General features: G+C 43.0%; 1 protein-coding gene across 2 annotated transcripts in view; it reads left to right on the forward strand.

The window, feature by feature from the left end:
• Nucleotides 1-6,106: 6,106 nt before the first annotated feature.
• The window catches only part of LOC144787463 (membrane-spanning 4-domains subfamily A member 4A-like), a 380,273-nt gene continuing 370,872 nt past the window's right edge, over nt 6,107-15,507 (forward strand). The window contains exon 1 of one of the 2 annotated variants that reach the window (XM_078665340.1): nt 6,107-6,196. The gene's annotated coding sequence lies outside the window, so the exon portion shown is untranslated. The remainder of the gene's footprint in view (nt 6,197-15,507) is intronic. The other variant, XM_078665342.1, reaches the window with a different exon arrangement.

Below are 15,507 nucleotides of genomic sequence, written 5' to 3' on the forward strand. Positions count from 1 at the left end.
GTTAGCGACTGGAAACAGTCGCTAACATCGCTATCACCTATTACCAACTTTTGGAGATATTCGCGCTAAGCGTGAATATCTCCAAAAGCTAACACCTGCCCTGAGGAGTTCTTAGCCATGTTATCCAATGGGAGGTGGATAACATGGCTAAGAGCATTCGCTCGGTAATGCATGAATATCGCTGACTTTCCAGCGATATTCATGCATTTCGGCCGATTTTTATCGCTTAGGAGATATACCTTGATAATAGCAAGGTTCCTAAGCGATAAACATCGCCGCTAAACCAACATAGCGATAATTATCGCTAGTTGTTGGTAATATGCCCCACAGTCCCTTGGTCCAGGGAGGACCTGGCTGGCAGTTTGGGCTGGACTGTTGCCATGAGGAGCAGGGTCAAGGCTGATTTGCACATGGCTGGGTCCAGACTGGGGTGGCATATTGAGCAAAAGAACAATGGATTTTATTTTATTTTTATTTTATTTTATTTTATTTAATGCAATTTAATATAGCGCAAACTTTACCCTTAGGTGTCAGAGCGCTTTACATAAGAACCAGTTGCAAAACATAAGGACTAAGGATTACATGCGTTACATAAAAGATACAAACAGAAAAAATTGCAAATATACAAGATGTGAAGTCACACAAGGAAGAGATACACACAGAAAGAAATATTGCAAATGTACAAATAGTAAAGTCACTCAAGGAAGAGATATGAATGGATATACTCTAAGAGTCACATAGAAATGGTAGAAAGTACAAAGATCTACTGCATATCCTAGTGATTAGAGTTATCTCTTTAAACATAGGGAAGGGATACGAATGGATATACTCTAAGTCACATAGGAATGGTAGAGAGTACAAAGGTCTACTGCATATACTAGTTATTAGAGTTATCTCTATATACATAGGGAAGGGATATGCATGTATATACTCTAAGAGTCACATAGGAATGGTAGAGAGTACAAAGGTCTACTGCATATACTAGTGATTAGAGTTATCTCTATATACATAAGGAAGGGATACAAATGGATATACTCTAAGTCACATAGGAATGGTAGAGAGTACAAAGGTCTACTGCATATCCTAGTGATTGGAGTTATCTCTATATACATAGGGAAGGGATATGCATGTATATACTCTAAGAGTCACATAGGAATGGTAGAGAGTACAAAGGTCTACTGCATATACTAGTGATTAGAGTTATCTCTATATACATAAGGAAGGGATACAAATGGATATACTCTAAGTCACATAGGAATGGTAGAGAGTACAAAGGTCTACTGCATATACTAGTTATTAGAGTTATCTATATATACATAGGGAAGGGATATGCATGTATATACTCTAAGAGTCACATAGGAATGGTAGAGAGTACAAAGGTCTACTGCATATACTAGTGATTAGAGTTATCTCTATATCCGTAGGGAAGGGATACGAATGGATATACTGTGACTGGGGGTGAGTGACTGAAAGGTTTCAGCACTCTGTCTATGATTTGCATATGGCTATGTCCAAACTGGGGTGGCATAGTGAGCAAAAGAACAATGGATTAAGATAAACCAAGAACTGTGACTGGAAGTGAGTGGTTGAAATGTTTCAGCACTATGTCCATCATTTTGTTGAGTTTGCTAACATTTATCTATTCCCACTGCTGATGCATGTTTTCACGTTGCAATGCTTGTTCATCAAACATTTTGTCTGCGGCTTCCTCCCACAGCATTTTGGCAGACATGATTGATATTGTTTCCACTACTGCTTGCTGTGTGTACTTCTCCCCACCAAGTCAACAGAGAATACAGCCCTCCCCCATGTTCACCCATTCCCCTGGTAGGTTAACGGAAAACCACGCAAATCCTCCTCCTACTCTCCGCTGCATTCTCTCACCACACCAGCATCTCTTGGTGTACGGGGGGCATCCAGCTGCTTTCTATCGCTGATTTGCTTGTGAGTCACATCTAACAGTAGCGACCCGGGTTGCTTTTGCCGCTAGCCCTCACAGATGGGGTCTGCATCTCGAAGACAGCTGCTCTGTAAATTTCAATTCACCATCAATCCTCCACGACGTGCTCCTTCCCCCTGTATTGACACAGACACTTAGATTATGATCCAAAAGATTTTATTGATGTTCCATGAGTGCCATTATGTATTTCGGCCACTGCCCACGGCCTTGATCTCACAAATGCCGCACAGCCATTTTATACATTTAAATGCAACAAGCACGCAACTCATTCGCTACCAGCAATAGGTCACTTGGCGAAGGTCCGAGGACCACTAAGTGAGAACAGCAGCTTCTTTTAATTGTAGATAGGGAATTTCAGAATTGAGAGCCCGAAATCAACAAAGTATTTCTATCACTAGATAATAGCTTAAATAATGGAGTGACAGAACATTTTGTTGAGGCTTCTGATCGCACATCTGGGCATGCATATATATAGATTATACCGACCCAGGGGCAGGTCAAGTTATTCAAGCATTTAAACAAGATGACTATTACCTTGAAATGTATGCAATTTTTCATGGCCAACCAGTGCAAGGAACGTCAGACCTGGCATATGCGGTCTCCCTGGTTCAGACCAGTAATCTGCTGAATTGATGCATTTTGGACTGTTTTCAAAAGGTGGCGGGTCAAAATAGAGGCTATTACAATAGTCTAGTAAGGAGTTCACTGCAGGGCTTGCCAAAAGGGCTTTATTTGACTTGGAGTGGTGGGGCAAAATAGGTTTCACTTGTGGAAATTGATGGTAACAACCAGGGCTGGCTCTAGGGCGGTGTGACCGGTGCCACCACACCGGGTGCTGACTGTTTGAGGGGGCGCCGTGTTTGGAAGTATTTTATGGTTTTTAAACCACCTGCTGCTGCATTGCTGGCCTCCACAATTTTCATACAAAAATTAAAATGTCAAGATAACTTGGTGATTAATGATCTTCCTGGAGAGAGAAGGAGTTTTGTCAACTGGAAGTTTTAACTCATTTTATGATAGCACAAAGGGTTACTGTGCCTGCTACAAAGAATGTGTACCATTCAGATCACAAAATGCATATAGTTTAAATAGGTTAGTGCTTCTGTAAGAAATATCCTTTTGTTACTAGCAGTGTAGATGTTAAAATCCTAACATGGAACAGTGAGCTAATAATTGTAATGCAAACTGCAAGGTATAGATTAGAGCATTATGATGTTTTCCTCCATCTTTCATCATTCTAATGTTTCAAAAAGGGTTCATTTCAGTAAAAAAAAAATCCTTATTACTAAATGTAACCCCCAACCATGGGGTTGCGTTTTAAATTCTTAGTTTGTGCTTCTCCAGACCAAGCACTCTTAAACTTTACCGTCTACCAGTATGGATGACATGCAACTCTTTCACCTTGTTGTCCCCTGTATTATGTTACATTTCCTATACACTGATTTACACACCTATGATTGATTGTCTCTGTGTAGTGTTTGTGATGTAAAGGTCTTTACATCCTACACTGGTAGAAGGTGGCGCTATTAAATACATCTGAGAGAGAGTGATTATGGCGGCACTGTTAAAGGGTAGTAGTGAGGGAGTCTGTAGGGAGCGCCCATGGGGAGGGGGCTCCAACAAACATTGTCGCACAGGGCACACAAGCACTAAAGCCGGCCCTGGTAACAACTCCCAACCACAGCACTTATCTGGATCCCTTGGCTTAACTTGGCGTCAAACAGAATGTTTCTTTAACTTTTGTGTGACAAACATCTTTTGACCCAATAACACAGGTGGAAGTATGGTAAGTCCACTCCTCATCCTACTCTAAATATAAGTATCTCTCTTCTTCTGTTAATAATTTGGAGTTAACTATTTTGCATTTACTCTTCTTCATTGATAGTTTTTGTGCTGCTGTTATCATCCAAATCTGGTGGAACAGTGAATGCGTAATAAGAGAGAGCTCAATTTACACACAGTTCCTAAATAAAACATATTGAGGCCATTCAGAAAGGTAATTTACACTCATGAGTTATAAGTGCATATTTACTTTTACACTTTTGGGTAATTTTAATCGTTTGGGCTACCAATAAAAAAAATACAAAAAAGTGTAGACTTACACATCTTTGTCCCCTGAAAATGGGTTGGAGCAAATCAATGAGTGCAAAGTTACTACTGTCAAAAAGACGCAGTAAGAAATCCAGCACCACACATGGCCTACATGTAATAGACAATAAAAAGGGAGGGACTTAAAATTGAGCGCCATAGCAAATAATGTTAAAATACATAAAAAATATTTAAAATGTTCACACATATTAATAAAACTAGTTTAATGCTTGAAAAATGATCTAAAATTAAAACATTTTTAAAATGTAAAGTTTTTAAATAAAAATCTAAACGTTTTTATCTAATTTAATTTCCTATAAATTAAAATTAAAGTACTCTAGCATTTTTTATTTTCTTCTACATTAAATAAATTCATAAAATTAGTTTACATCAAGATATATAACGTAAAAATAATTTTTCTAGTATTTTTCATGTTTAATAAACATTTCTACTTTTTTCTATACTTAACCATCGGGAAATTTCTACCCACTGCCTAATCTCTCTAGGGTAATTTACAGGGAAAACCAAACATTTTTTATTTAACTAAAATAAAAAAATAGAATTTTTTTTGTTAAATATTAATGCAAATCCATTTTATATGTGTACGTTATCAGTACAATAAAATTACAAAAACATGTTACAGCATTAAAACCTCATTTAAAAAATAAAATGTAATTATTTTGAAAATAGTAAATTAAACCAAATGTACTTTTCTGCAGTTTAAATTAAATAATTTCCAATGAAAGTAGAACTATTATATATTTTTTATTATGTATTGATACGTACTAAAAGTAATGCATAGATATATTGAAAACTATTTCTATTTTATTTTAATGCAAATAAATGTTTTATTAATTTTTATATTATAAGGTAATTATGTTGCAATAACTCTAAAAATATGTTTGAATTTGGTATAATTGTTTTTACATTAAATTAAATTTATTTATTACCTATTTAAAATAATTGAATGTATATGTACGTTATTTCCTTTGGGGTTTTGATTTTAAGTCTCTGCTTCCTGTGTGAGGTGTTGCAGTACATGTAGGTAGCCCTGGGTGTTGCTGGATTTACTTCAGGTCTGTGCTCTGGAGTACATGATTTACGACTGTTTAGAGTCATTTCTGGCAGTAGTAACTATAGAAGTGCAGTTTCTAATAGAAGTGAGCTTGTGGATATGTGCATGTATCTCTGTACACCTTTTCTTAACCGCTCCTTACTGCCACTAACCCCCCCCTTTTAATCATAAAAATTCCCCATTTTCCAGCCACTTCCCCGGTGTATCGCCACATTTACTACTAAACCATATACCTAAATGTGTAGGGACTCGTTAGTCCGAGAGGAAATCTCGACACAGAAAAATAGGTGGAGGCGTAGTCCTCTGCACATAGTTTGTGAATTGCATTTTGTAGTACTACTGTAGTACTACAAAATGTAGTACATAGTACAGTTTGTGAATTGGCCTCATTGTGTTTGCACCGTTTTCGCACTAGGGTTTCCAGCTGTCAGGTTTCCACCGGCACCACCAATAGTTTGCTGCCCCGGAGGCTTGAAAGATAAGTGAAATCTCCTAAAGCAGGTATTTTTAGCCCTTATCTGTACATACTTCAAACAGCAAATATAAAAAGAAAGCACTATTGCACTCACAATCCTTGACAAATAATTAAATTAACAAAGGCTTAAAAGTCATGTTACAAGTGAATTTATGCCATTTTGTATACTGTTCTAATTAATATCACCTCCAGGCCTTTGCAGACTCTTAAAACAAGAACAAATGGCTGGTATTTTTCTCTTGAAAAGGAAGCAGCCCTAACTAGCACCAGGGTGTATATGGACGAATGTATGCTTTTATTGGTATTTAATTTCAACTTCAATCTCTTAAGAGCATGTAACCGAAAGTGAAATATGTCGCCTCTCAGAGGAAACCAAAGCTGACCCTCCAATAAACTTTGACAAAGCCACAACCTTTGGAAGAGTCTGAGAAAACATATCCTCTCTCGACGTTCAGCTTCCGGTACACAGGAAGTGGGCGTGGCCTGTGTGTATGTTTTTATCACCAGTCACCAGAACTTGAACTTTATCTGGCACAGGGGGAGAGAAGCAACCGTGGGGTGCTGCTAATTGAGGGAGACGGAGACCAGCGTCAAGGAGGTGAGAGAGAGCAGAGCAGGCCCGAGTGTGAGACACACAAAAATATCACTTTTCAGTAAAGGGTATGGAAGAAGTGATCGAAAACAAAGAGTTACACACAAAAATAAGACTTAAAGTAAAGGGTGGGGAAGAAGTGATCGAAAACAATCCTAATTTAACTACTGGGCCTCCTGCACTAGGCGGCTGGGCGTGCCCCATTACACCCCTAGACAGACACAGCTGGGTGATATATTTGTGTCACACTTCTCACTTGATTTTATTTCATTGCATTTTTGAATATCACTATCTGTCTGTCTGTCTCGCTCTCGCTTGAACCCTCTCTATCTTCTTTGTTAAGTTTCCTCCGTGGCATTGAATCCTTTTGTCGTTTTGTCTGTCCATCCTTCTATAGATCCGAGTTTTATTTATTAATTTTTACGTCAGGTGTCACCTGATAATAGCTAAAGGTCTTAGCTCCTGTTAAAAAAACATATGTGCCTCTTAAAAGCTCTCTTAATTCTATGCATTGCTTTACGTTGTAGTCGAATTATACCTTTTAGTTTCATTTCATATATTTAAATAGCAGAATATCCTTTTTTTCGACTTGTTATCTGTAGTGCAATTTTAAGTCGACGTCCCAAGAAGCAGCTGGATCCATTAAGTAATATCGAATAATTCAATCGGAAGCGCCACTGGAATCAGGACACATTGTAGAACTGGATGTATGACATTACAACTCATGGTTTTACCAAGCATGCCTTTACATAGCAGTTTTTACAACGCATGCTGTTACAACGCATAGCGTTAAGGGGTGCTGGATAGTGAATAGTTTAATTTACTATTCCAACTCCAGTCCCCGTGGATGGTAGGGAAGGTGTTGGATAGTAAATTAAATCTATTCCCTATCCTAGAGCGCCCCCCAGTGCTATGCGTTGTAATAACATGCGTTGTAATAGTTGCGTCGTAAAGGCACTGCGTGGTAAAAGTTGCGTTGTAAAGGACGTTCCCCTGTAGGACTACATTTTGTGACAGTGTTCATTGAAAGGACTATTTACTATTTAAACGGTATAACCTGCTTTTTCTGATATGGCTTGATACTTAGGGGCCTATTTATGAGCCGGTCTGAGTCGCTCTTACGCCACGAAACATGGTGCAAAGGCGACGCAAAACGTACAAGTGATTTATGAAGCCACGCAAGGCCACTTTGTGTGGCTCTGGGTGGCTCCATCAATCTGGAGTAAAGAACGCAGCGCAAATCGCCTTACTCTTCTCAGGGAAGGTGTTCCATGGGCGTTGCGTGGGTGTTCCCACACAACTCCCATGATTTGTGCCGCATTCCGAGATTTACCAGAACTGGTAGACCTGAGAATGCCAAAAATATATGCCTTCCCAGGAGAGGCGTAACAAGGAGAACTATCTTTACTCCGGCTCGTTACTTACTCTTTCTACGTGTGCTGCATTCTGTTGCACTTTTCTACGTGTGCTGCATTCTGTAGCACACACAGAAAGAGAAATATGCATCTCAGGATTTTTTTCCTGAACAAAACAATCCTGCATGCAACACTGGCACCTTGGCACCATAGTACAAGGGGGCCTGCATTGGTTCTAGGCTGCAAAAAGGGTGCCAGTGCACGGGAAAACAGGAATGTACCATATTGCCTTAAATACTGTGCATTCCTTCTCTTTCCCTGTCATGCAATGCAGCACAGCTTGGTGATGTGGTGTGCTGCACTGCGTGATATTCTTGTAAATAGCCCCTCAACATGCTTAGGTGTCTGATGTACCATTTGGCAGATTGCAAGCAGCTGGTGAAAATAGCAAGTGTGCCAACTTTTTATGACCTTCCCAGGTTTTGCAATGTAACATTTGTACTAATCAGTCACATCACAAAAAGGATGCTCTCGGGGGTTGAAAAACCTCTTTACTTGTTAATAGCATCAGGCAGGATACAATTAGCTAACTGATGGGTTGGCTTCATTTCTACAAATCAGATGAGGTCCCCATCCCAGGTGCAGATATCACTTCAGTGGTCTGTAGCTGCAATTGCTGTTAGAAAGGATTGGTACATCTTCTCCAACCCACAAATAGGAAGGGGATGGATTCCCCCCTACTGCCCCCTCTTGTTTGTGATCCATATTGAGTCATAAAAGCCTTTTAGAAGTAGGCATTCTGAGTCGTAAAATGGGAGTTGTACACAATAAAACACTCTTACATGTTCACAAAGCTTTATTTTTTCCAATTGGCCTGGACATGATGTGCCTCTCGAGAACCTGTTTGCCCCTGCACCGAAAGCGGTCATATGGACCAGGTCCAACAGCAGAGGCGTTCCTTCATTTGTGAGACATAGCATCTCCTTGGTACTATCTGGTCAATGTTGCTTACAGAAGGGGCCACACAGAAGTCTGCACCCGCTTTCTAATACTGAAGCACCTCAAGTAATAAAATGCAGCAAAAAGTGACACGTTGCAGACCCATGGTGCTACAGGAATCCTGCACAAAGGAGCTCCTGGTGGTAGTTGCCCATGGAAGCACCGAAGAGATCTTAGTTTGCACTCCTTTCTTCAATGTGGTTTATCTGATAGGGGCACAGTCAAGCAAGTGAAGAGCCTGCTTCACTACAGGATGAACAAAGACAGTCCATAGGGAGCATGTTTCTAGCACAGAGTATAACTTTAAGCCACACACGTGACAATCAGGAAAGGGATCTTCAAAAAAACAGGAAGTCAAGGAAACATATCAAATCATGCAAACCTCCACCTGTATCTATTTTCTGCAACAAAGGAGCAATGAATAGGTCCAGACGAGGCAAAGTTATACTGTGTGAGGTGCAATCTACTGAGGATGCAATATGGTCCATAGAAACACAAAATATGACCTCATTAGGAAAGGAGGGAGAACGGGAACTTTACGTAAGGGGGAAAAGAATCACTGCATCTGGTTTACTCTCAGTGGAGGAAAGAGTGTGAGTTTTGATGTAGTGTGGGCCGAGTGGAATATTGGCACATGGCTTGGTTAATCTAAATACTGGCTCACATCCATCCTTTAGACACAACGAGAAAGGTGTAGAATCGGGATTCCTGAAGAGGACCTTTACACAACATTTAGAATAAAACAGAACCCCCAACTGGTTTTGCAAAGATCTCCAGATCTCAAATCCTTATACATTTGTGTGAAGTTCTCTGTCTTCAGTACAAAAGGATGTTTCCCATTAAAGTTCCTAATAAAATTGACCCTTTGATGAGCCTTCTCGGACTTGACATGTAAATGAAAGAGAGGTTTTAGCAGACGTTGCACAGCAGACAACCTCTATATTTCCTTTACACAAATCCTAGAGAGATTCCCACACCTTATAGAATGCAAACTCGAGAACAAAAGAAAACACTGACCGCAGGACTACCATGATGTTCCAGCATGACTGATTTTTCGAAGAAGGGGCCTGCCATTGTAAAGTGGGGAGTCTGCACTCGGAAAAGTAATTCAGATTTTCTGTCCGGGCCCATTCAGTGGCGTTACCAACTTCTAACTGTATAAGGGGAGCCAATTATTTTTTGGCAGGCACCGCTTTATACCCACCTTCAAATTAAGCCCTTGGGGGCAGATTTATGAGGCCCTTGCGCCGCAATTGCGTCACTCAATTTGACGCAATGGTGGCGCAAACAATGCGCCCTATTTACAACGTGACGCATCTAGGAGATGCGTCACGTTGGAAAGCCCTGCGCCATAAGGAGGCGTTCCTGCGCAGGGAGGGGCGTTCCTGCGCAGGAACGCCTCCTGAAAGTGGCTGAGTGAAATCTATGAGATTTCGCCTCGTCACTTTCTACGTCAATTCCTTACGCCTGCTTGAAGCAGGCGTAAGGGTGACGCACCATGCATTGTAGGGGTGGCCCCTGTGCATTGCTGGAGTCATGTTGCACTTGCGACATGACTCCTGCAATGCGCCGCCCGTACGCCGAGAGATGCGTCACACATCCTCACTGCCTTGCACCATGGGTGGCGGAGCTGTGGCGCACTGTGGCACACATTAACTGGCGCAGGATGCGCCAGTTAACATAAATCTGCCCCTTGGTCTTTAGGAATTCTGAATCACTGACAGAATATCGGAAACAAAGATATCATGTGAACAGAATATCATGTCAAAAATATTGAGAACCAAAATATCAAGAAGGTAAGTACAAATTGTTACGCATAGATTTACTATTCTTAACTCCACATGAAGATATATATCGTCAAGGTACAGATATATGAAGCTATGTATAGTAAATCTTTGCTTACCTACAGAAACTTAACTTCACAACATTTATGTCCCGGATATTCTTGGCATAGTATTTTGTCCCGTGATATTTTTGTTTCCGATATTCTATCTACACACCAGAATCCTGTTGTAAAAAAAGGTCATTCCCCTGGTGTGCTGATAACTTAAGTGCAGTTAGGAGGAATGGTCCTATGCCGCGATTTAGGGTTCGTGGTGAAAACCTGTGGAATCATTCACAGTAAAAGTACTACTGAACATTTTTTCTTATTTCCATCCATAAACTCCATAGTGATAAAGCAATATGTCAACAGCAGTATTGTATCCATCTGCAGCGCTTCATAAGAGGTAGTTGCTCAGGGTGGGGTAGCAAGTCTTTCCGCAGACATTAAGAAAATTCAGCTTCAGTGGTGCTCAATGCCTGAAAGGATCCACAAACCAAAACAAAATACCATATAACATGAATGTGAACTGACTCAGTCACATTGACTTTGGAGAGTCTTCCGTTTCCCAATTTGCTAAAATATTCATGAAGAGGAAAATAAGAAGAGAGACTGTGTGAAATCTTGGAAAGGAGCAGAACACATCTTTCAAAGTTACAATAATATCTATTTTTATGTATAGCACATAGTGGTGCAGTTTGTAAACAAGAGGCGCTATTATTCCCCTTTGTAATGATACTGAGTATACTCACCCAGAAGCATGGATAGAATACTGTGGCCTGTGGGTATTAAAAGTTGCTGGAACTGCCAGAAAGAAGAAGGCACCCTCGAACACCTCATCTTCAACTGTGCGAAAGTCAAGAGGTTCTGGACACAGATCAACGCCTTCATAAACGACATGCTCAAAGCTGACCTAACAATCAGCTTCGTAAGCCTGGCGACAGAACACCTGACCGCGAACCTAAAAAGTAGAGAAGAGAGAGAACTACTAGACTTACTCCTCACAGCAGCCCTTAAAATAATCCTGACTAACTGGAAGAACACAGCCAAAGCAAACTTTAAAACATGGATTAATTGGGTCTCCTTCCTGAGAGGGGCAGACAACATCACAGGCAACTTCTCGAAAGAACACAACGCCAAAGTACACATGTGGGGCCCACTCGACGAGCACCTGAGAAAAACCCAGTAAAGGACAACGACCCCCCCCCCTCTCTCTCTCCCTCTTTCTCCTTTTTTTTCTCCCTCCTCTTAACTGGGGGAAAACGAACGAAATAGCGCGCATCCACAAATGGACTGTAGATAGAAAAAACCACCAATGTTATACTCCACCTATATATATATTTTTGTATGGTTCTTTATTCTTGCTGATGCCAATAAAAGCTTTTGAAATTAAAAAAAAAAAAAAAAGTTGCCAGTAATGAGTAATTAAATCAAGGAGTCACCTTGACGCCTGTACACTGAAGCCAACCAACCAGGTGCATGGATGTATTTCTGGGTAGTTTTTTGTGTTTCCTGAAACTGCCTGTCCTGCTGCCAAAGACAGTCGAGGCTCAAAGAATGATGGACGACAGGCTCTGAACTTGCATTGTTGGAGGCACAATCTTCAGCTCACTCCATATTTCCCAGACTTGTTTCAGACGTGCCAGGAAGGAAGGGCTTGTGGGGCTTTCTGCGGGTGCCACTTACTCTTCTGGCTCCGGAAGTGGCTTCGAAGGGGCTGCTACAGCATGTATTTGTGTGAAATGGTCCCTCTGGTCCTACTCGGTGACTGTATTTATTAATGACGAAGTAACTTTCTTTTAAAGCTCAAACAAGAAGAAAAGCGTTTCTGCCTGGTGAAGTTGTTTAACTTTTACCGATACTGTTATTTTCATTATTAAAGGTGTTTGTAACACAATTCGTCTATCACAAAAAAGGTGATATTAGTGTAATACACTAATTACAAAAAAGTGACGGTGACGCGATTTCCTTCTGTGATTGGTTGAAGAAAACTTGGGCTCACGTTTTTGGTTGGGCCTGAACATGTCTATTGAGATGATGTAACCAGTCTGTGATCCAAGAAGGGGGCCCTGTACATCAACTTTGCAGCCAGGCAGGCTCCATGACAGAAGGCAGAGCACCTTCATGTCTGGGTGATGGGCACATCTGGTGGCCTAAGTTAGCATGCATGTGTTACGGTTAAATTATGTCGGATACTGCCCAGTGTAAGTTTTTCAACACTCCTTCCCTCGAGCTACTTCACTACGAAGTCCAAGAGATTTCAATGTTCAATAGTTGAAACACTTCTTGTCTCTCACCATCTTCTATACTTCCTAGAGGACCACCATCACATTTCTCACCATTTCTTGGATCCAGGCGATCGACCCTCCCCCATGTCATGGCCAGTGCTTTAAATGGAAAAAAATAAGTGCAGGTACTTACAAAAAAAAAGTCGTGGATTGGGGGCGGAGTTTGGGGCGGGGCTATGACTTCCAATAAATGGCACACTGACGAATCAGTACTAGTGCTGCAGTTTTTTTTAAAGCATGAATGCATTGATGTAATCTAGAGGGCCGGGATTTTGTTTCATGCAAATCCCTCTCATTTAAATTGTTGATGGGCGAAGATTTGCGCGCAATTAAAGCAATGGGTATGCTGACAAGCTGTGTCCCTGAACAATGTGGTCCACGCTCACGCCAATCAGATTTTTTTGTCACCTTCTGCCCCCTCTGAAAGGGACCGTGCAGCGATACTCGACTTTTCACTCCAGAGATACACACGCAGCAGCTCTGTGTTCTACTGAATGCAAGCTGCTCTGCTGGCGCTTTTGAACCACCGCAGCCTAGGCTTCAGCTCCGTTTGAAAGGCGCTTTAACCCATTCCAGACCGTGCAGAAAGACCTGCCAAGGATGGAGCGCAGCACCCACGCGCATCAAAACCGGGCCGTTATGAGTACCAGTACTCTCCTTTCCCGAGGAAAGGTTCCGCTACTCAAGGGGAGAAAATATAAAAGTGCCGGTACTCCGTACCGGTGAGTAGCGTCCCATTTAAAGCACTGGTCATGGCAACTCTCCGTTTCCCCATGAGCTTAGCAATAGCTGGCAGTTTCCTGTATATTTTGGGGATATGGCTTTCACATATCCTTGCATGACTGTATATGAAGTGAACTCCAGGGTATTTTCTGTCATGGTGTTCACCGTACCTAGAGCCCGTGTCCAAAACAACGCGCTTTAGGAACAGCAACAAGCCAGGTACATGAATCCCGCATCTGGTGTTGCGCAGCACCAGCATCATGAGATCTCAACCATGCCATAGTTAGCCATTCTCGCCAGTGTAGGGTGCACTCTATAACTGAATTTAAAGTGTATTATCCAGTGTGTACTTTTAGTGGAGAACTCTCTTGCCTTCTGGCAACAAAAAGCCCATTGGGCCTCTGAAATCTCAAAGCCTAGGTGTAGGAACCTGTTGGATTTACTATGCATGTTATCTACAGATCTGGAGAGCTGGAAGCATGCCGAGCTCAGCGCCCTACTTAAGAAACCAACAGCGGACCCCACCGACCTCAAGAACTTCCGCCCCATCTCGCTCCTCCCTTTTCCTGCGAAAGTCATCGAGAAGATCGTCAACAGACAGCTGGCCGCCTTCCTCGAGACGAACGGATCCCTCGACCCCTCGCAGTCCGGTTTCAGAGCCAAACACAGCACCGAGACCGCCCTGATCGCAGCCACCGACGACATCCGAGCCCTGCTCGACAACGGGGAAACAGCGGCCCTCATCCTCATGGACCTCTCCGCAGCGTTCGACACTGTCTGCCACCGCACCCTAGTCCAACGCCTCAGCAACATTGGCATCCAAGAGAAGGCACTGGAGTGGATCATCTCGTTCCTCGCCGGAAGAACACAGAGAGTTCGCCTTCCTACGTTTCGATCCGAGGCCACCGAAGTCATCTGCGGCGTACCACAAGGATCTTCACTCAGCCCCACCCTCTTCAACGTCTACATGAGACCTCTTGCAGCCATCGCACGTCAACACAACCTCAACATCATCTCCTACGCCGACGACACCCAGCTGATCCTCTCCCTCACCAGGGACCCCGACACCGCCAGAACCAGCCTACACGAAGGGATGAAAGACGTCGCTGAGTGGATGAAGAACAGCCACCTTAAACTGAACTCGGACAAGACGGAAGTCCTCATCCTGGGACCATCGCCCTCCGCCTGGGACGACTCCTGGTGGCCTCCCGCCCTGGGCACCGCTCCCAAGCCAACAGACCACGCACGCAACCTGGGCTTCATCCTGGACTCTTCCCTCTCGATGACCAGACAAGTCAACGCCGTCTCCTCAGCGCTTGGACGCCCATTGGGCAGCAATCGCGCTATATAAATTAATTTTCAATTCAATTCAATTCAATCCTCATCGTGCTTCAACACCCTACGCATGCTCCGCAAGATCTTCCGATGGATCCCGACCGAAACCAGGAAGACGGTCACCCAGGCACTCGTCACCAGCCGACTGGACTACGGAAACACCCTCTACGCCGGAACCACAGCCAAGCTACAGAGGAGACTCCAACGCATCCAGAACGCCTCCGCCCGACTCATCCTGGACATCCCCCGGCGCAGCCACATGTCCGGCCACCTAAGGGACCTGCACTGGCTCCCCGTCAACAAGAGGATCACGTTCAGGCTCCCCACCCACGCACACAAGTCTCTCCACGACCTGGGCCCTAAGTACCTCAACGACCGACTGACCTTCTACACGCCCACCCACCAGCTACGATCTACTAGCCTCGCCCTCGCCGCCGTACCACGCATCCGAAGAGCCACCGCCGGAGGCAGATCCTTCTCCTACCTGGCGGCCAAGACATGGAACTCCCTCCCCATCCACCTCCGACTGACCCAGGACCATCTCGCCTTCAGGAAACAACTCAAGACCTGGCTGTTCAAGCAGTAGCGGGCCCCTTCCCCCAAGCGCCTTGAGACCCTCCCGGGTGAATAGCGCGCTATACAAATGCTATGATTGATTGATTGATTACAACCATCGAGTACATTTATGAAAAGATCACGCAGCGCAGCGAGTTGCCTAGCTGCGCTGGGTGATAGGAAAAGGGCAAATGTGCCTTATTTAACATAATAAGGCTTGCACTGGCGCACAATGTTCTG

The sequence above is a fragment of the Lissotriton helveticus genome, chromosome 1_1 (assembly GCF_964261635.1).
Source record: "Lissotriton helveticus chromosome 1_1, aLisHel1.1, whole genome shotgun sequence".
Classification (NCBI taxonomy): Eukaryota; Metazoa; Chordata; class Amphibia; order Caudata; family Salamandridae; genus Lissotriton; species Lissotriton helveticus.